The sequence below is a fragment of the Oncorhynchus mykiss genome, chromosome 27 (assembly GCF_057628025.1).
Source record: "Oncorhynchus mykiss isolate SJ-2025 chromosome 27, ASM5762802v1, whole genome shotgun sequence".
Taxonomy (NCBI): Eukaryota; Metazoa; Chordata; class Actinopteri; order Salmoniformes; family Salmonidae; genus Oncorhynchus; species Oncorhynchus mykiss.
In genome coordinates, this window is record NC_143048.1 from 30,994,673 (window position 1) to 31,016,735 (window position 22,063).

At 43.2% G+C, this 22,063-nt stretch overlaps 1 pseudogene across 1 annotated transcript; it reads left to right on the forward strand.

Annotated features, from left to right (window-relative positions):
• The first annotated feature begins 605 nt into the window (after positions 1-605).
• On the forward strand, positions 606-18,540 carry LOC110507934 (phenylalanine--tRNA ligase beta subunit-like; annotated as a pseudogene). The gene is made up of 13 exons (XR_016492500.1): positions 606-731; positions 4,922-4,983; positions 5,089-5,243; positions 5,383-5,455; positions 7,490-7,605; positions 8,053-8,203; positions 8,335-8,435; positions 9,279-9,486; positions 9,595-9,675; positions 9,804-9,896; positions 10,142-10,259; positions 10,474-10,625; positions 18,264-18,540. The product of XR_016492500.1 is annotated as a phenylalanine--tRNA ligase beta subunit-like (transcript).
• Positions 18,541-22,063: the final 3,523 nt, after the last annotated feature.

The following is a 22,063-nucleotide window of genomic DNA, read 5'->3' on the forward strand; positions in this document are numbered from 1 at the left end:
ATTTGTGTGTGATTTTGTTGTCAGCACATTCAACTATGTAAAGAAAAAAGTTTCATTCATTCAGATCTAGGATGTGTTATTTTAGTGTTCCCTTTATTTTTTTGAGCAGTGTATATATATATTTTTTAATTGGGGGGGGGGGGGTTATAAACTGTATTAATAAAAATGTGATTTGATTTGACTAGTTGGGATCTCAGAAATAAACAAGTGCAGACTGGGAAAAATGGTTTTGAACAGTCATCCAACTCTGAATTTCAATTTGGGAATTAGGGCCTCTTTCTTTAGCTCCAACTTTCCGACCTGAATGTCACTGACGTCATGATTTGACCTCTATTCCTCTGAGTTCTGAGTAAAAAAAAGTGTTCACTGTTGTCTTGAAAGCACCATAGGTATCGTCTTTCCCTTCCCACCTGGGACTGGTAGACCAATTATTGTGCGTTCACAATACAACAGTTCTACCCCGTTACACTTGGTATTTGATAGTCCAGTGTGACTGTGAATAAACTATTTGAAATGGCTGTTTATGTTATTCGATACAAAATGCCACTTTTGGTAAGAGTAGTGCTTTACCAATAATTCAGACTGGCATTATCCCGGACAGCTTACAGCCGGTTTCGAGGGGTCCTTCAGTCTTGGAGGAAGGATTTGCAGCTAGCGGTTAGCCGTGTTCAACATGCCGACTGTCAGTGTCAAAAGGGATCTTGTGTTCCATGCCTTGGGCAGAACATTCAGTAAGAAATGTTACTTACCATATCAAGTAATAGATATTCAGTAAACTTGACAATTAAACTAGTATGTTTCTGTGTTGTGTTTTCAGACCGAAGGAACGTTGCTATAGCTATCTAGTTAGCGGCTGCATGTGTGAATGGATGGGATAATTAGCTAGCTTCAGCTAACAGTAACTGATGCCGTGGCAATAACAGCGTTTCGCTCATTTTGTGTGTTGTTTATCAACATATCACATTTCATACACAACAACGGCATTTACTCAGTTTCTACTGAATCGTGATTGACAACAGGATTTGATAGTGTTGACAGAACTTTTTTAATCAAAATACAGATCAACTATTTACATTCTTACATCAACATATCAAAACAGAACGCAGGTATTAATGAGAAAATACTGGAACAAACAAAATATTTAAAAAATAAACAATTCTAGTGCAATTGTAATCACTCTGAAAAAATCTTATTGTAAAGCTTTAAGAAAATATTATTCTTGTTATTGTTCACTAGGGTTAATGTTTTAATAAAATAGTTAAATTAAATAAATGTGTAATTTTGGTGTAGAACTTTTGAATTTTTGTTTGTGAATGAAGTATTTGGCAACTAAAATAAAAAAATACAATAATTTCAGTGGTTTTGTTATTGCAATAGTAACATATATCTTTCATGTCAAAAACATAGGTGGTGTTCATAATGGTAAATGAGTATTTTGCAAGGTTTTCCCAAAATTCGGACACAAATTTACATTCAAAGAACAAGTGAGACAGAATCTCACCTTATTTTTTACAGAAAACGCATATCAATAGCCACATATTTGGATATCATAGATGGATATATCTATTGTAAAATTTTGAAGTGCACTTCCTTAACTTTGTTTGGTATACAATATTTGTAAGGCCTTAACCATGCATTTTTCCAGACAATGTCAGGAATAAGCATGTTCCAGAAACACTTTCCTCTCAGTGTAAGTTGGTTTTGTGAATGAAGAATTTGTCTATTTATTACAACAAGATCTCTCAAGTAAGCCCACGCCTTCCAATCTGAGTTCTGGATAAACGTTGTGATCATTACCAAAACTAAGATGAGTTTTCATTAGTGTAGTTAGACCACTGGGAACGGCTTTGATCACAGAAATAAACTCTCTGAAAGGTATTGGAAATTCTTTCAATATTATAAATTGTTCATACGTGAGAATATTACCCTTGTTGTCAAAAACATCAAGAACAAAGTCAATATTCCTCTCATGCCAGCTGGGGTAGAGCAATGACTTATTCCTTACAGTTATGTCTGAATTATTCCACAAAAGAGCTTTATGAGGAGAAAAACTGCAGGAAACATTTTCCAGGCCATTAAAGCTTGTTGGTGAAACCTTGCCAATTTAGCAGGTAATCTTTCAGGAATATAATTACATTTCAGTAAAACTTGAAGACCTCCCAACTTATTAAACACATGATTTGGAATGAAATACCATATTGATTCATTATTGATCAAGCATCTTTTCAACCAGTTTATCTTGAAAGTGTTATTTATATCAACAAAATCCAACACTTCTAGACCGCCTTCAGCTTTTTTGTTAGAAAGGACTGACTTTTTTTAGTTTGTGAGACTTATCTGGAAAAATAAGTCAAGAAAGGTCTTATTGATCTCTTTACAGGATTTAGAGATCAGGATTTACATATAACGATAATGAGGGGTACACAAAATGAGACAGTCCCTCTGCCTTGGACAGAAGTACTCTCCCAATTATAGAAAGATGTCTTTGTAGCCAATTATTAAATATATTTTTGGTTCTCTTAATTTTAGGAGAGAAATTAAAATGTTGTCTAAGTGTTTTTTTGACAGATGTATTACTAAATATTTAACAGTCCTTTACAGGAATATTTTCTATTTCTTTATCATCAGAGTCAAATAAACATAAGATTTCACATTTAGAAACATTCAGTTTTAATCCTTATGCGATAGAAAATGCAGTTATAGTATTAAGAGCATGGGCGACCTGGTCTTTGTCTCTTAAGAAAAGAGTAGCATCATCAGCCAGTTTGGAAATTTTGATTTCTTTGTTAAAAATGATTAAGCCATACAAATTTGCATTATTCAGAATATCTAGAGATAGAAGTTCCACAACCAAAATGAATAAAAATGGCAAAATTGGGCATCCCTGATGTACACTTCTGTTGATACTGAATCTTTTGGAAGTATTAAGGTTTAGTAACACAGAACTATTTATATATTTGTAAAACATGCAAATTACTTCGATAAAAGTTTCACCAAATCCAAAATGTTTAAGAGACCTAAAGAGAAATTAATGTTCAATTGTGTCAAAGGCTTTACAGAAGTCCAAAAATAGAACAACCGCATCGGAGTCAATTGTATCTGAATAATCTTCAAGGTCCAAGACTAAACGAATGTTAGAGCTTATGTGACGGCCCTTCATAAATCCTGTTTGAGTCTCATTTATAATGGTATCTATTCCTTTCTTTAATCTTTTGGGATAAACCAGAGCAATCAATTTGTAATCAATATTTAATAAAGTAATTGGTCTCCAATCAGTCGTGAGAGAAGGGTCTTTATCAGGCTTCGGAATCAATGAAATAAGGCCCTGTTTCATAGTGGAGACTATTTCCCCACTTTTAACTTCTTATGGATGCAGGGGCACTATTGAGTAGCTTGGATGAAAGGTGCCCAGAGTCAACGGCCTGCTCCTCAGTCCCAGATGCTAATATATGCATATTATTAATAGTATTGGATAGAAAACCCTCTGAAGTTTCTAAAACTGTTTGAGTATAACATAACTCATATGGCAGGCAAAAACCTGAGAATAAATCCAAACAGGAAGTGGAAAATCTGAGGTTGGTCGATTTTCAACCCAGCCCCTATTGAACACACAGTGGGATATGGATAAAGTTGCACTTCCTAGGGCTTCCACTAGATGTCAACCGTCTTTAGAAACTTGAATGAGGCTTCTACTGTGTTGTGGAGCCGGATGTGAGCTCTTTGAGTCAGTGGTCTGGCAGAGAGCCAGGTCCTGGTCACGCGCGTTTCATGGCTTCTCTACAGACAAAGGAATTCTCCGGTTGGAACTTTATTGAAGATTTATGATAACAACAACCTAAAGATTGATTCTATACTTAGTTTGACAAGTTTCTTCTACCTGTAATATAACTTTTAGATTTTTTTGTCCGACGTTCGGATGGACCTGCACGAGCAGGTACTAAACGCGCTAACAAAAGTAGCTACTTGGACATAAATAATGGACATTATCGAATTAATCAAGCATTTATTGTGGAACTAGGATTCCTGGGAATGCATTCTGATGAAGATCGTCAAAGGTAAGGGAATATTTATCATGTTATTTCTGATTTCTGTTGACTCCAACATGGGAGGATAATTGTATTTATTTTCTGAGCGTCTCAGATTATTGCATGGTTTGCTTTTTCCGTAAAGTTGTTTTGAAATCTGACACAGCGGTTGCATTAAGGAGAGGAAAATCTATATTTCCATGTCTAACAATTATATTTATTGACAGCCCTAAGAAGTTTTAATGCAATCTTCTTCTAGTAACTCCCAAAACTGCCTATAGAATTCAACTGACAAGCCATCAAGACCAGGTGATTTCCCTTTTTTCATTGAATTCAGAGCCTCTCTAATTCCTTCAATTGACACAGGTGAATCACAAACTGAGTGGAAATCATCCTCAATTACAGGGACACAATTCTGAATATGGCAAACATTGTTTTCACAACCATCTTCCTGAAAGTGAGAGCTGTAAAGGTTTTCATAAAAATAATTGACAAATGATATTGTAATGGGATCTTTGCATAAAACATTGTTAATGTTGAGTGCAGTTACAGATTTTATTTTGTACTTTCTCTTTTCAAGTGCAAAAAAGTAACTAACTAGTGTTTCTTACCCTCTCTTCAATCCATTTTGCTCTTGACCTTACAAAGGCACCCTTTGCCAGATCCGTGTAAAGCTGTTCTAATTCTAGTTGTAAAGAAAGTGTTGACAGAACTGATGCTTGTTATTTCACGACGATTGCATCATTTCCCAGTCCAGACCTGCTACTGACTGACCACCACATAGCTACGTCCATTTAACTAGTAAAATATAACTACATTGAGAATGGAGGTGTGACCAAAATACATGCATTGTTCCAACAGATATTAAAATGTTATTCTCCTCTCCTTTCTTTCAGCTGATGAAGAATTTGATGAGTTGTGTTTTGAGTTTGGGCTGGAGCTGGAGCTTGATGAGATCGTGAGTAGAAGACTGAGGATGAACCTCAACCATATGCACTTGTTTGTGTGATAACCAATTTTGTATTTTCGGGCTAACCATCCTCCTTCTAACCCTGTCCTTCAGACCTCAGAGATGGACATCATCTGTCGTGAGCAGGGGAACACTAAGGCAGAGGGGGCATCTGATGTGATTCTGTATAAGATTGATGTCCCAGCTAACCGCTATGATCTGCTGTGTCTGGAAGGACTGGTCAGGGGCCTGCAGGTCTTCAAGCAAAAGTATGTAAACACATCTATATGGAAAATTGTGTGCTTAAACATGACTCTTGCATTGCCAAAGTACTTCAGCTTGTGCTGCTTTATCGTGTGTGTTGTCTTCAGCCGTGTATTGACTTCTCCATGTGTGTTTGCGCTCCAGGATGGAAGCACCTCGCTATAGGCGTGTGAGTCCAGCCAACGGAGAGCCTCAGAGGCTAGTCATCACAGAGGAGGTGGGTGGATAACACGGACAGGTTCTCTGTTTAATGATAGGCAGAGTGTTTGGTGTTCAGAGGAGGTGTGTGGAAATCACGGACCACACCCTCAGTTTAATGGCCTGGGTTCTGGGCAGAGTGTTAGGGTTGTTTAGTTTGGTCATCACAGAGGAGGGTGGGGGTGGAAAACATGGACTTTTAGTTTAATGGCCTGGGTTCTGGGCAGAGTGTTAGGGTTGGTTCATACAGTGCCTTGCGAAAGTATTCGCCCCCCTTGAACTTTGCGACCTTTTGCCACATTTCAGGCTTCAAACATAAAGATATAAAACTGTATTTTTTTGTGAAGAATCAACAACAAGTGGGACACAATCATGAAGTGGAACAACAATTATTGGATATTTCAAACTTTTTTAACAAATCAAAAACTGAAAAATTGGGCGTGCAAAATTATTCAGCCCCCTTAAGTTAATACTTTGTAGCGCCACCTTTTGCTGCGATTACAGCTGTAAGTCGCTTGGGGTATGTCTCTATCAGTTTTGCACATCGAGAGACTGAAATTTTTTCCCATTCCTCCTTGAAAAACAGCTCGAGCTCAGTGAGCTTGGATGGAGAGCATTTGTGAACAGCAGTTTTCAGTTCTTTCCACAGATTCTCGATTGGATTCAGGTCTGGACATTCTAACACCTGGATATGTTTATTTTTGAACCATTCCATTGTAGATTTTGCTTTATGTTTTGGATCATTGTCTTGTTGGAAGACAAATCTCCGTCCCAGTCTCAGGTCTTTTGCAGACTCCATCAGGTTTTCTTCCAGAATGGTCCTGTATTTGGCTCCATCCATCTTCCTATCAATTTTAACCATCTTCCCTGTCCCTGCTGAAGAAAAGCAGGCCCAAACCATGATGCTGCCACCACCATGTTTGACAGTGGGGATGGTGTGTTCAGCTGTGTTGCTTTTATGCCAAACATAACGTTTTGCATTGTTGCTAAAAAGTTCAATTTTGGTTTCATCTGACCAGAGCACCTTCTTCCACATGTTTGGTGTGTCTCCCAGGTGGCTTGTGGCAAACTTTAAACGACACTTTTTATGGATATCTTTAAGAAATGACTTTCTTCTTGCCACTCTTCCATAAAGGCCAGATTTGTGCAATATACGACTGATTGTTGTCCTATGGACAGAGTCTCCCAGCTCAGCTGTAGATCTCTGCAGTTCATCCAGAGTGATCATGGGCCTCTTGGCTGCATCTCTGATCAGTCTTCTCCTTGTATGAGCTGAAAGTTTAGAGGGACGGCCAGGTCTTGGTAGATTTGCAGTGGTCTGATACTCCTTCCATTTCAATATTATCGCTTGCACAGTGCTCCTTGGGATGTTTAAAGCTTGGGAAATCTTTTTGTATCCAAATCCGGCTTTAAACTTCTTCACAACAGTATCTCGGACCTGCCTGGTGTGTTCCTTGTTCTTCATGATGCTCTCTGCCCTTTTAACGGACCTCTGAGACTATCACAGTGCAGGTGCATTTATACGGAGACTTGATTACACACAGGTGGATTGTATTTATCATCATTAGTCATTTAGTTCAACATTGGATCATTCAGAGATCCTCACTGAACTTCTGGAGAGAGTTTGCTGCACTGAACGTAAAGGGGCTGAATAATTTTGCACGCCCAATTTTTCAGTTTTTGATTTGTTAAAAAAGTTTGAAATATCCAATAAATGTCGTTCCACTTCATGATTGTGTCCCACTTGTTGTTGATTCTTCACAAAAAAATACAGTTTTATATCTTTGTTTGAAGCCTGAAATGTGGCAAAAGGTCGCAAAGTTCAAGGGGGCCGAATACTTTCGCAAGGCACTGTACATCTTATAATGAATGAACCACCACTGTAGTCCTTTTGTGACAAGATTAATTAAGGTATTGAACTGTTGATGAATGCCTCTACATTTTGTAGAGGCTGTGCAAAGGAGGCTTTGGGCCAAGTGTTGGAAGTAAGGGAGTGGAACTTTAGAGATGAATGAGAGAATCCTGACTCAGAGTGTGGGTGTGCCTGACGCAGACGGCTGCTGTGCGACCCCACGCTGTGGCTGCAGTCTTGAGGAACATCACCTTCACACTGGAACGCTACGACAGCTTTATTGAACTACAGGAGAAACTCCATCAGAAAGTCTGTAGGTTAGTCAGACACCTAACACATCTCTACCTTCACAGAAAAAAATAGATATAATTCCCACACATCAGTTTGACCAACTCATTGGCCTTGAGGTTAGTGTCCGCCCTGAGATTGGAAAGTTGGTGGTTCTGTCCTCTGTCAAACCTTACCATAGTCTTTGATGCCTCTATACTTGGCATTCAGCATTAAGGAGATGTCCAGCAGGTGGACATGTATATAAAACTGCCGTATGCTACAGAAATAGGAGATCGGCTCATAGGGCCAGGAGCCTTTCTGGCTGGACAAGGCTTACTTACGCACACCATTTTACCTCTGCATATTTATTGTCAACGTTTTGGTCAGATAACTTTTTTCAATACCATGTCTCATACTTCAGTGATGGCTTTCAGTGTGTTCTCTGAGATGTGTTGTTGTCTCAGGGGAAGTTGTGACTAGTCTGTGCTCTGTAGGAAAAGGACTCTGATTGCCATCGGCACCCATGATCTGGACACCATTTCAGGCCCCTTCACCTACACAGCCAAACCACCTGGTGACATCCGCTTCAAACCTCTCAACCAGGCAAAGGAGTACACCGCACAGGAACTCATGAGCCTCTACAAGGTGAGCAGGGATTGGCAACAAAGATTATGAGCCTCTGTAAAATGAGTTGTGATTGGCTATGGCTAGAGATCTTTTACTTCTGTCATGCAATTTTTTTAGGGGACCATTCCAAAATATCCTTGAATACAAAGAATGTTTTTATCGAGTGCACAGCCACTGATCTTACCAAGGCAAAAATCGTGTTGGACATGATGGTGACAATGTTCTGCGAGTATTGTGAGGAGCCTTTCACGTGAGTCCAGGCAACAGCTGTTTAGATTTCTATCACTGAAATGAAATAACTAATAGCTGAACCTAATGTATTTTTGTGTGTAAAATAAGACCATGAATTAGTGGAAATGATAGTGATAAGAATTTCCTTTGCCCGGCCCCACTTTAAAATACTCCTCTTGAACTATGTTCTGTTCTCTCTCAGGGTAGAGGTGGTTGAGGTGGTGTACCCAGTGGGTTAACTGCCTGTTCAGGGGCAGAACGACAGATTTGTACGGCCTGAATGAACAATTCTATGATTGGATGGACAACATGTCAGTTCATACTGCAAAAGCTTTCATTGGTTGGAAGACGTCCTCCGGAAGTGGTCATAATTACCATGTATGTCTATGAAAGCGGGTGAGTCCTACACGCCCCCTAGGTTTTGTATTGATGTCAATGTAGCCAGAGGAGGACGGAAGCTAACTGTCCTGCGGCTACACCATGGTGCTAGCCCAGACAGTGCTGTTGAAGTTACTGTAGACCTTCATTGCAAACAGTGTATTTTAATCAATTATTTGGTGACATATGAATATATTTAGGGTAGTTTTATCTAAAAAAGGATAGCCTTTTTAATGTTTCACTATTTTTATTTTTTACATTTCACTGAGGAGGATGGTCCTCCTCTTACATTGTACATATTTAGCAGACACTCTTATCCAGAGCGACTTGCATGAGAATTATGGTTAAGTGCCTTGCTCAATTACATTTTTTTTACCTAGTCTGTTCAGGGATTCGAACCAGCAACCTTTCAGTTACTGACCCAATGCTCTTAGCCGCTAGGATACCTGCCGCTGTTTGTTTGTAATGGTTTGTTTGTCTCCAGTGAGTCGACTGAGCACATCGCCTAGCTGTTAACCAAGATGTGCTTGCGCTCAGAGGTCACAAGCGACGGCGAACAGATCGAGGTGGAGGTCCCGCCCACGCGCTCTGACGTCATCCACGCCTGTGACATCATGGAGGACGCCGCCATGGCGTACGGTTTCAACAATATTACCCGCACCACGCCGCGCACCTATACCGTAGCCAGTCAGGTGAGGGTATTCTTCAGCAGGTTATTCAGGAGTGAAGTTGATTGGTTGTTGACTGGAGCTGCTGGTTAGGTGGTATTGTTTTCTATCTCATGACTGTTGTGTTTTTAGCTCCCACTGAGTAAGCTGTCAGAGCTGCTGAGACAGGACCTGGCTGCTGCTGGATTCATAGAGGCCCTCACCTTCGCCCTGGTAATGACACCTCACTCTCTCTACCTTTTGTGGACTCCAGGAAGAGTAGCGTCTGAAAAAGCTAATGGGGATCCAAATAATAAACATGCACACACATTTTCATGTGTTGTATCTGTCTTCTTGTGCAGTGTTCTCAGGAGGACATAGCTGACAAGCTGTTGAAGAACATCTCAGAGACCAGAGCATGTCACATCTCCAACCCCAAGACAGCTGAGTTCCAGGTGGACCACCATTACTGTGGATTAATCATGTCTCTATGATAACATTATAAACTGCCCCTCTTTAGTCTCTGAATGATTTCTTATGATTGGTATAAATGACAGAAATGATCAAGTAAAACAGTTGAATGGATTCTATCACCCCCTGTTGATGTGAGTGTTTACTATAAAAGAGAGTGCTGTGTGACTGGGTGGGTTGGTCAGCGGCTGGTGGTGGTGGTAACAGCAGTGCTCGTCTTCTCCACCAGGTGGCGCGCACCACCCTGCTGTCAGGCCTGCTGAAGACTGTGGCTGCCAACAGGAAGATGCCTCTGCCTCTGAGGCTGTTTGAGATTTCAGACGTGGTGCTCAAGGATGAAACCAAATGTGTGTTTGTGTGTGGGTGTGACCCAAGTATTCATCATGTAGTGTATTCACGGATATGTGTAGAAATAATGTCATTGTATGCCTGCCTTTCTAATTTCTTTAGTAGGACAAACATGAATGTACATACTGATTCCCTCATACTCAAGAAGACACTGTCATTATCAGTTTTTAAAGACATCCCAATGGCCAAGTTGTCCTCTGCTCTCCCAATCAGACGTGGGGGCCAGGAACAACCGTTGTCTGTGTGCTGTCTACTACAACAAGAGTCCTGGGTTTGAGGTGATCCACGGCCTGATGGACAGGGTCATGCAGCTGCTGGAGTCCAACCAGGCCAGGGCAATGGCTACCACATCCAGGCTGCCGACGGTAAGACAACCAGGGAGCCATCTCACTAGTTTAAACTGGACTCTCTCTGACTCACTCATTCGTGTCTCCTGCCACAATCAGACATGGGGGAAATCGATGGCCTCAAGTACCACAGAGAGAGAGAGGGATGAGGAGGTTGCAAAGAAGGAGAGCAGGGGCGCGGAGGACAGAGAGAGACTTGGAACTCAGGGGATAGAGAGGGAGCGTAAGAGCATGTAGTTTCAGCAGGGGGAGTCAGACTGCACGTGAGTCACGTCTGCTGCTGCAGTACCCCTGTCTGAGTTTACAGGGAGATAGACTGGCACATCCATGGGTATTTAGACTGCCTGAAACAAACACACTTACACAGCTACAAAAAAACACTTCAACTGTTACATTTACACGACTAGCAAACTATTATGCAGACCAGACACACAACGCGCATGCAAAAAAAGATGTGCTCCTCATGTCCGTGTGACCTTAACCCCATTACAGGGTCATGATCTTCTGCAGGACCTCCCGCAATGTTACCCTATGGGGGGAGGGAGGGACTCTTAAGGAGCAGATGCCCATGTTTCACTTAACTGTCAAATTCAGCCCTTCCCGTTCACTGTTAAAGGCATGCTTGACTGTCTGGTTAGTGTTGACCTTGGCTCAGAGAGAATGAATCTGAGAGGGTTTTCAGGGTTGGTGGAATAGGTTGTCCCTTGTCAGGCTGGCTGGCTTGAACTTAGCTATTAGTGTACCATTTTTAAAGACTGGTTGTCATGGTGCTGCCCTGCTTTCGAAGAGACACACAATGTAGAGCGCTTTCTGTTGCTAGTTAGGAGTTAGCATCTGAACGGTGAGCTAAAGAGTACATTAGCTTTTAGGAGCAAAGCAACGTGGGAAGAAGTGAAGCACCATGGAGAAGAGAATAGAACAGCATAGGAACGGAACATGTCTGTGGAAGTGGAGTCATAGCAACCCTGAGCCTAGATGGGCTCCTTGAACAGGCTCTAAACAGTCATTGTTTTAGAAAACCTTGTCAGTGAGCTGTCTCTCACATCAAATCAAATGTTATGTCACATGTGCCAAATACAGCCTTCTAGTGAAATGCTTACTTACAAGCCCTTAACCAACAATGCAGTTAAGAAAATACATTTTAAAAAAGTAAGAGAAGAAAAACAAATGATTAAAGAGCAGCAGTAAATAACAATAGTGGGGCTGTATACAGGGTGTACTGGTACAGTGTCAATGTGGAGGCTATATACAGGGTGTACTGGTACAGTGTCAATGTGGAGGCTATATACAGGGTGTACTGGTACAGTGTCAATGTGGAGGCTATATACAGGGGGTACCAGTACAGAGTCAATGTGGAGGCTATATACAGGGGGTACTGGTACAGTGTCAATGTGGAGGCTATATACAGGGTGTACTGGTACAGTGTCAATGTGGAGGCTATATACAGGGGGTACTGGTACAGTGTCAATGTGGAGGCTATATACAGGGTGTACTGGTACAGTGTCAATGTGGAGGCTATATACAGGGGGTACTGGTACAGTGTCAATGTGGAGGCTATATACAGGGTGTACTGGTACAGTGTCAATGTGGAGGCTATATACAGGGGTACCGGTACAGAGTCAATGTGGAGGCTATATACAGGGTGTACTGGTACAGAGTCAATGTGGAGGCTATATACAGGGGTACCGGTACAGAGTCAATGTGGAGGCTATATACAGGGTGTACTGGTACAGTGTCAATGTGGAGGCTATATACAGGGTGTACTGGTACAGTGTCAATGTGGAGGCTATATACAGGGGGTACCAGTACAGAGTCAATGTGGAGGCTATATACAGGGGGTACTGGTACAGTGTCAATGTGGAGGCTATATACAGGGTGTACTGGTACAGTGTCAATGTGGAGGCTATATACAGGGGGTACTGGTACAGTGTCAATGTGGAGGCTATATACAGGGTGTACTGGTACAGTGTCAATGTGGAGGCTATATACAGGGGGTACTGGTACAGTGTCAATGTGGAGGCTATATACAGGGTGTACTGGTACAGAGTCAATGTGGAGGCTATATACAGGGGGTACCAGTACAGAGTCAATGTGGAGGCTATATACAGGAGGTACCAGTACAGTGTCAATGTGGAGGCTATATACAGGGTGTACTGGTACAGAGTGAATGTGGAGGCTATATACAGGGTGTACTGGTACAGTGTCAATGTGGAGGCTATATACAGGGTGTACTGGTACAGTGTCAATGTGGAGGCTATATACAGGGGGTACTGGTACAGAGTGAATGTGGAGGCTATATACAGGGTGTACTGGTACAGTGTCAATGTGGAGGCTATATACAGGGTGTACTGGTACAGTGTCAATGTGGAGGCTATATACAGGAGGTACTGGTACAGAGTCAATGTGGAGGCTATATACAGGGTGTACTGGTACAGAGTCAATGTGGAGGCTATATACAGGGTGTACTGGTACAGTGTCAATGTGGAGGCTATATACAGGGTGTACTGGTACAGTGTCAATGTGGAGGCTATATACAGGGTGTACTGGTACAGTGTCAATGTGGAGGCTATATACAGGGTGTACTGGTACAGTGTCAATGTGGAGGCTATATACAGGGTGTACTGGTACAGTGTCAATGTGGAGGCTATATACAGGGGGTACTGGTACAGAGTCAATGTGGAGGCTATATACAGGGTGTACTGGTACAGTGTCAATGTGGAGGCTATATACAGGGGGTACTGGTACAGAGTCAATGTGGAGGCTATATACAGGGTGTACTGGTACAGAGTCAATGTGGAGGCTATATACAGGAGGTACTGGTACAGTGTCAATGCGGAGGCTATATACAGGAGGTACCAGTACAGTGTCAATGTGGAGGCTATATACAGGGTGTACTGGTACAGTGTCAATGTGGAGGCTATATACAGGGGGTACCAGTACAGAGTCAATGTGGAGGCTATATACAGGGGGTACCAGTACAGTGTCAATGTGGAGGCTATATACAGGGGGTACTGGTACAGAGTCAATGTGGAGGCTATATACAGGGGGTACTGGTACAGTGTCAATGTGGAGGCTATATACAGGAGGTACTGGTACAGAGTCAATGTGGAGGCTATATACAGGAGGTACTGGTACAGAGTCAATGTGGAGGCTATATACAGGGTGTACTGGTACAGAGTCAATGTGGAGGCTATATACAGGGTGTACTGGTACAGTGTCAATGTGGAGGCTATATACAGGGGGTACCAGTACAGTGTCAATGTGGAGGCTATATACAGGGTGTACTGGTACAGTGTCAATGTGGAGGCTATATACAGGGTGTACTGGTACAGTGTCAATGTGGAGGCTATATACAGGGGGTACCAGTACAGTGTCAATGTGGAGGCTATATGCAGGGTGTACTGGTACAGAGTGAATGTGGAGGCTATATGCAGGGTGTACTGGTACAGAGTGAATGTGGAGGCTATATACAGGGTGTACTGGTACAGAGTCAATGTGGAGGCTATATACAGGGGGTACTGGTACAGAGTCAATGTGGAGGCTATATATAGGGGGTACTGGTACAGAGTCAATGTGGAGGCTATATACAGGGTGTACCGGTACAGAGTCAATGTGGAGGCTATATACAGGGTGTACTGGTACAGAGTCAATGTGGAGGCTATATACAGGTGGTATCAGTACAGAGTCAATGTGGAGGCTATATACAGGTGGTACCGGTACAGAGTCAATGTGGAGACTATATACAGGGGGTACCAGTACAGAGTCAATGTGGAGGCTATATACAGGGTGTACTGGTACAGAGTCAATGTGGAGGCTATATACAGGGGGTACCAGTACAGAGTCAATGTGGAGGCTATATACAGGGGTACCGGTACAGAGTCAATGTGGAGGCTATATACAGGGGTACCGGTACAGAGTCAATGTGGAGGCTATATACAGGGTGTACTGGTACAGTGTCAATGTGGAGGCTATATACAGGGGGTACCGGTACAGAGTCAATGTGGAGGCTATATACAGGGGGTACCGGTACAGAGTCAATGTGGAGGCTATATACAGGGGGTACCAGTACAGAGTCAATGTGGAGGCTATATACAGGAGGTACCAGTACAGTGTCAATGTGGAGGCTATATACAGGAGGTACTGGTACAGAGTCAATGTGGAGGCTATATACAGGAGGTACTGGTACAGAGTCAATGTGGAGGCTATATACAGGGTGTACTGGTACAGAGTCAATGTGGAGGCTATATACAGGGTGTACTGGTACAGTGTCAATGTGGAGGCTATATACAGGGGGTACCAGTACAGTGTCAATGTGGAGGCTATATACAGGGTGTACTGGTACAGTGTCAATGTGGAGGCTATATACAGGGTGTACTGGTACAGTGTCAATGTGGAGGCTATATACAGGGGGTACCAGTACAGTGTCAATGTGGAGGCTATATGCAGGGTGTACTGGTACAGAGTGAATGTGGAGGCTATATGCAGGGTGTACTGGTACAGAGTGAATGTGGAGGCTATATACAGGGTGTACTGGTACAGAGTCAATGTGGAGGCTATATACAGGGGGTACCAGTACAGTGTCAATGTGGAGGCTATATACAGGAGGTACTGGTACAGTGTCAATGTGGAGGCTATATACAGGGTGTACTGGTACAGAGTGAATGTGGAGGCTATATACAGGGGGTACCAGTACAGTGTCAATGTGGAGGCTATATACAGGAGGTACTGGTACAGTGTCAATGTGGAGGCTATATACAGGGTGTACTGGTACAGAGTGAATGTGGAGGCTATATACAGGGGGTACCAGTACAGTGTCAATGTGGAGGCTATATACAGGAGGTACTGGTACAGTGTCAATGTGGAGGCTATATACAGGAGGTACCAGTACAGTGTCAATGTGGAGGCTATATACAGGAGGTACTGGTACAGTGTCAATGTGGAGGCTATATACAGGGGTACCGGTACAGTGTCAATGTGGAGGCTATATACAGGGGGTACCGGTACAGTGTCAATGTGGAGGCTATATACAGGGGGTACCGGTACAGTGTCAATGTGGAGGCTATATACAGGGGGTACCGGTACAGTGTCAATGTGGAGGCTATATACAGGGGGTACCAGTACAGTGTCAATGTGGAGGCTATATACAGGGGTACCGGTACAGTGTCAATGTGGAGGCTATATACAGGGTGTACTGGTACAGTGTCAATGTGGAGGCTATATACAGGGGGTACCAGTACAGTGTCAATGTGGAGGCTATATACAGGGGGTACCGGTACAGAGTCAATGTGGAGGCTATATACAGGGTGTACTGGTACAGTGTCAATGTGGAGGCTATATACAGGGGGTACCAGTACAGTGTCAATGTGGAGGCTATATACAGGGTGTACTGGTACAGAGTCAATGTGGAGGCTATATACAGGGTGTACTGGTACAGTGTCAATGTGGAGGCTATATACAGGGGGTACCAGTACAGTGTCAATGTGGAGGCTATATACAGGGGGTACCGGTACAGAGTCAATGTGGAGGCTATATACAGGGGGTACCGGTACAGTGTCAATGTGGAGGCTATATACAGGGGGTACCGGTACAGTGTCAATGTGGAGGCTATATACAGGGGGTACCGGTACAGTGTCAATGTGGAGGCTATATACAGGGGGTACCAGTACAGTGTCAATGTGGAGGCTATATACAGGGGTACCGGTACAGTGTCAATGTGGAGGCTATATACAGGGTGTACTGGTACAGTGTCAATGTGGAGGCTATATACAGGGGGTACCAGTACAGTGTCAATGTGGAGGCTATATACAGGGGGTACCGGTACAGAGTCAATGTGGAGGCTATATACAGGGTGTACTGGTACAGTGTCAATGTGGAGGCTATATACAGGGGGTACCAGTACAGTGTCAATGTGGAGGCTATATACAGGGTGTACTGGTACAGAGTCAATGTGGAGGCTATATACAGGGTGTACTGGTACAGAGTCAATGTGGAGGCTATATACAGGGTGTACTGGTACAGAGTCAATGTGGAGGCTATATACAGGGTGTACTGGTACAGAGTCAATGTGGAGGCTATATACAGGGTGTACTGGTACAGAGTGAATGTGGAGGCTATATACAGAGGGTACCAGTACAGAGTCAATGTGGAGGCTATATACAGGAGGTACCAGTACAGTGTCAATGTGGAGGCTATATACAGGGTGTACTGGTACAGAGTCAATGTGGAGGCTATATACAGGGTGTACTGGTACAGAGTCAATGTGGAGGCTATATACAGGGTGTACTGGTACAGTGTCAATGTGGAGGCTATATACAGGGGGTACCAGTACAGTGTCAATGTGGAGGCTATATACAGGGTGTACTGGTACAGAGTCAATGTGGAGGCTATATACAGGGTGTACTGGTACAGAGTCAATGTGGAGGCTATATACAGGGTGTACTGGTACAGAGTCAATGTGGAGGCTATATACAGGGTGTACTGGTACAGAGTCAATGTGGAGGCTATATACAGGGTGTACTGGTACAGAGTCAATGTGGAGGCTATATACAGGGGGTACCGGTACAGTGTCAATGTGGAGGCTATATACAGGGGGTACTGGTACAGAGTCAATGTGGAGGCTATATATAGGGGGTACTGGTACAGAGTCAATGTGGAGGCTATATACAGGGTGTACTGGTACAGAGTCAATGTGGAGGCTATATACAGGGGGTACCGGTACAGAGTCAATGTGGAGGCTATATACAGGGTGTACTGGTACAGAGTCAATGTGGAGGCTATATACAGGTGGTATCAGTACAGAGTCAATGTGGAGGCTATATACAGGTGGTACCGGTACAGAGTCAATGTGGAGACTATATACAGGGGGTACCAGTACAGAGTCAATGTGGAGGCTATATACAGGGTGTACTGGTACAGAGTCAATGTGGAGGCTATATACAGGGGGTACCAGTACAGAGTCAATGTGGAGGCTATATACAGGGGTACCGGTACAGAGTCAATGTGGAGGCTATATACAGGGTGTACTGGTACAGTGTCAATGTGGAGGCTATATACAGGGGGTACCGGTACAGAGTCAATGTGGAGGCTATATACAGGGGGTACCGGTACAGAGTCAATGTGGAGGCTATATACAGGGGGTACCAGTACAGAGTCAATGTGGAGGCTATATACAGGAGGTACCAGTACAGTGTCAATGTGGAGGCTATATACAGGAGGTACTGGTACAGAGTCAATGTGGAGGCTATATACAGGAGGTACTGGTACAGAGTCAATGTGGAGGCTATATACAGGGTGTACTGGTACAGAGTCAATGTGGAGGCTATATACAGGGGGTACCAGTACAGTGTCAATGTGGAGGCTATATACAGGAGGTACTGGTACAGTGTCAATGTGGAGGCTATATACAGGGGGTACCAGTACAGAGTCAATGTACGGGGGGCACCGGTGTCGAGGTAATATGTACAAGTAGGTAGAGTTATTAAAGTGACTAACTATTCCACATATCTGAGAATAGTTATGTCTTATCTCGAGTCTCTCGTCTGTGTGGAAACATTTATTCAGAGACTACACTTTTGACGTTTATTTTCACTGGACCACTGAGAAGCCTCATCACCTGTCCTTCCTTCCCACCCCCCTCTTCGGTTTCCCCACTTTCAGATTCCACATTCTTCCCTGGTCACTGTGCTGAGATCTTTGCATGCGGGAAGAGCATAGGACGCCTCGGGGTCCTTCACCCTAGTGTCATCAACCACTTCGAGCTCACCATGCCATGCTCCGCCCTGGACATCGAGCCCTTCCTGTAATGTCACACCCAGACACACACCGAACTTGTAAGACCACCAAACTCATCAACCAACACAGGTTAATTTACTCATGCTCAGTCCATCCCAACACAGGTGTTCCCAGCTCCAGCAGAGTACGGCCCAACCCTCTCCAGCGGAACTCAGGTTTTCACGCAAATCTCCCATTGACATCACACTGAAAGCTTGAGATATGAGTGCAAAAGATAGGATTCGGACCCAAATGAATTGTTCAGTTGATATCACGCATGGTATTTCTGTTGGACAGATGTACATCAGTGTATGAAGTAACCATAGAAACTTTTGGCTGGTACAGTGCATTCGGAAAGTATTGACCCCTTGACCTTGTCCACATTTTGTTACGTTACAGCCGTTTTTTAAAATGGATTCCATTGTTTTTTTTTAAAGGAAATATGTAAATGTGATAAGTATTCAGACCCTTTACTCAGTACTTTGTTGAAGCACGTTTGTCAGCGATTACAGCCTCAAGTCTTCTTGTGCCATGCTACAAGCTTGGCACACCTGTATTTGGGGAGTTTTTCTAATTATTCTCTGCAGATCCTCTCAAGCTCTGTCAGGTTGGCTGGGGAGCGTCGCTGCACAGCTATTTTCAGGTCTCTCCAGAGATGTTCGATTGGGTTTCAGTCCGGGCTCTGGCTGGGACACTCAAGGACATTCAAAGACTTGTCCTGAAGCCACTCCTGCGTTGTCTTGGCTGTGTGCTTAGGAATGTTCGCCCCTGTCTGAGGTCCTGAGCGCTCTGGAGCAGGTTACCATCAAGGATCTCTTATAACTTTGCTCTGTTCATCTTTCCCTCGAAAGACTAGTCTTCCAGTCCCTGCTGCTGAAATACATCCCCACAGCATGATGTTGCCACCACCATGCTTCACCGTAGGGATAGTGCCAGGTTTCCTTCAGATGTGATGCTTGGCATGCAGGCCAAAGAGTTCAATCAGCCCAGAGAATCTGAGGAGTGGCTTCCGTCTGGCCACTCTACCATAAAGGCCTGATTGGTGGAGTGCTGCAGAGATGGTTGTCCTTCTGGAAGGTTCTCCCATCTCCCCAGAGGAGCTTTGTCAGATTGACCATTGGGTTCTTGGTTACAACTTTGACCAAGGCCCTTCATTCCCGATTGCTCAATTTAGCAAGGTGGCCAGCTCTAGGAAGAGTCTTGGTGGTTCCAAACGTCTTCTATTTTAGAATGATGTAGGCCACTGTGTTCTTGGACCTTCAATGCTGCAGAATTTTTTTCCCCAGATCTGTGCCTCGACACAATCCTGACTCGGAGCTCTACGGACAATTCCTTCGACCTCATGGCTTGGTTTTTGCTCTGACATGCACAGTCAAATGTGGGATTTTATATAGACAGGTTTGTGCCTTTCCAAATCATGTCCAATCAATTGGATTTACCACAGGTGGACACCAATCAAGTTGTAGAAACATCTCAAGAATTATCAATCGAAACAGGATGCACCTGAGCTCAATTTCGAGTCTCGTAGCAAAAGGTCTGAAGTTATTTCAGTTTTTTTTAGTATACATTTTCTAAAAAAGATTGAGGGGATAAACAAAAAAAAAACATTTTAGAATAAGGCTGTAATGTAACAATGTGGGAAAAGGAAAGAGGTCTGAATATTTTCAGAAGGCACTGTACATAGTGTGGCTGTATTTTTATCTCCATGGTAATTAAAATGTACATGAGACATCAGCCTGTGAATTCACTGCAGTGCTGTATTTCTGAATTCACTGCAGTCCTGTTTCACATGAGCTTTTAACCCATATACTACTGTACCATTAAGACATTGCTCTGAGCAATCATTTCAATTCCTGTCATTTACATTAAAGGTTTGTCTTATACAGCATATAAGCATATTGCACTGTGAGTGTAAATAACAGGAAGCCACAGATGTGGTTCAACAGGTTTCATTGTTTATTTTTGACTTACATGGTCTTGTTAGGTGGGCGAATGCTCTTGGGCGGAGGTTCATCTACTTAATGAAAGATACAACAGGACAAACTCTGACATGCAGTACTGTAATTATGCAGGTGTTGCTTAGGTATGGTTGTGGTAGTGAGAGGAAGGAGGTATCAAGAACTTACAAAAGTGAAAGGATAAAACGGGCAAATAACATGTTGCAAATAAAATTGGTGTAATTCAGAATTTTAAAATTGGTCTTGCCTTTCAAAGTTACACAATGTGTGAAATACAGAATCGATGTATAAAATGTACAAATGTCACAAATATACAAGGCACATTTACTTGTTAGGATCCTGTCATCATTCATGTTCTATAGTAACAGCATTGGGTCATAGCGGTCCCAGTACTATGAACAGTCTATTGACCAGAATAGAGTGGACCAGGCCTATGAATGTACAGTGGTGCAAAAAAGTATTTAGTCAGCCACCAATTGTGCAAGTTCTCCCACTTAAAAAGATGAGGCCTGTCATTTTCATCATAGGTACACTTCAACTATGACAGACAATTAGGGAAAAAAATCTCCATAGTGGAGTTTGGAGTGTGACTATTTGAGGTTGTGGACAGGTGTCTTTTATACTGATAACAAGTTCAAACAGGTGCCATTAATACAGGTAACGAGTGGAGGACAGAGGAGCCTCTTAAAGAAGAAGTTTGTGAGAGCCAGAAATATTGCTTGTTTGTAGGTGACCAAATACTTATTTTCCACCATAATTTCCAAATAAATTCATAAAAAATCCTACAATGTGATTTTCTGGATTTTTTTCCCTAATTGTCTGTCATAGTTGAAGTGTACCTATGATGAAAATGACAGGCCTCATCTTTTTAAGTGGGAGAAGTTGCACAATTGGTGGCTGACTAAATACTTTTTTGCCCCACTGTATAGGTGGTGAATTTATACGGCACCTCAATCTCCTTCCTTCTCCTGGCGTCTGTCTTTGACAGTCCATAGCAGGAGCACAGCACCCACAGACTGGCTGTCTTCACCATCTGTCGAGTCGCCACCAACGCCACAACACCCACCACAAAGCGGCGCTGCCCAGGGCTAAGCCACCCAGTGTCAGTGCTGGCAGGGGTACGGGTAGCACCCCCTGGGGCTCAAACGTCACCCCCAGCCTCTCATTCACCCAGTAGCTCACAGAACAGCCTGCACTCACCCCCAGGATGGTGGTGTAATGGTCCAGCTCGGGTTAGGTGTAGCTCAGGAAGAAGGCCAGTACCAATGCCCTGAGTGGGGAGGTGAGCTGGAGCCGGTCAAATGTTTCCCAGTATGGATAGGTGACCACTATCAATGTGGCTGAGATTAAAGCACCACAGATCACATCCTGAAACCAGCAGGGAGGGGAAGTGTATATTTTGTACATGTATTTGATACATTTTTGTAACTGCTTAGACAGACATTCATAGTAGTTTGAAGGGTGATGTGGTCTTTATGGTGATGAAGTGCTAGTCTGAGTCAGAGGAGGCTGGTGTGAGGAGCTATAGGAGACAGGTTCATTGTAATGGCTGGAATGGAATTAATGGAACAGAGTCATACATTTGGTTTCCAAATGTTTGATACCGTTCCATTTATTTCATTCCAGCCATTACAATGAGCCCGTCCTCCTATAGCTCCTCACACCAGCCTCCTCTGGTCTGAGTGTTGATCTGGAACCTCTATCTCAATTTTACAAGTCATAATGAAC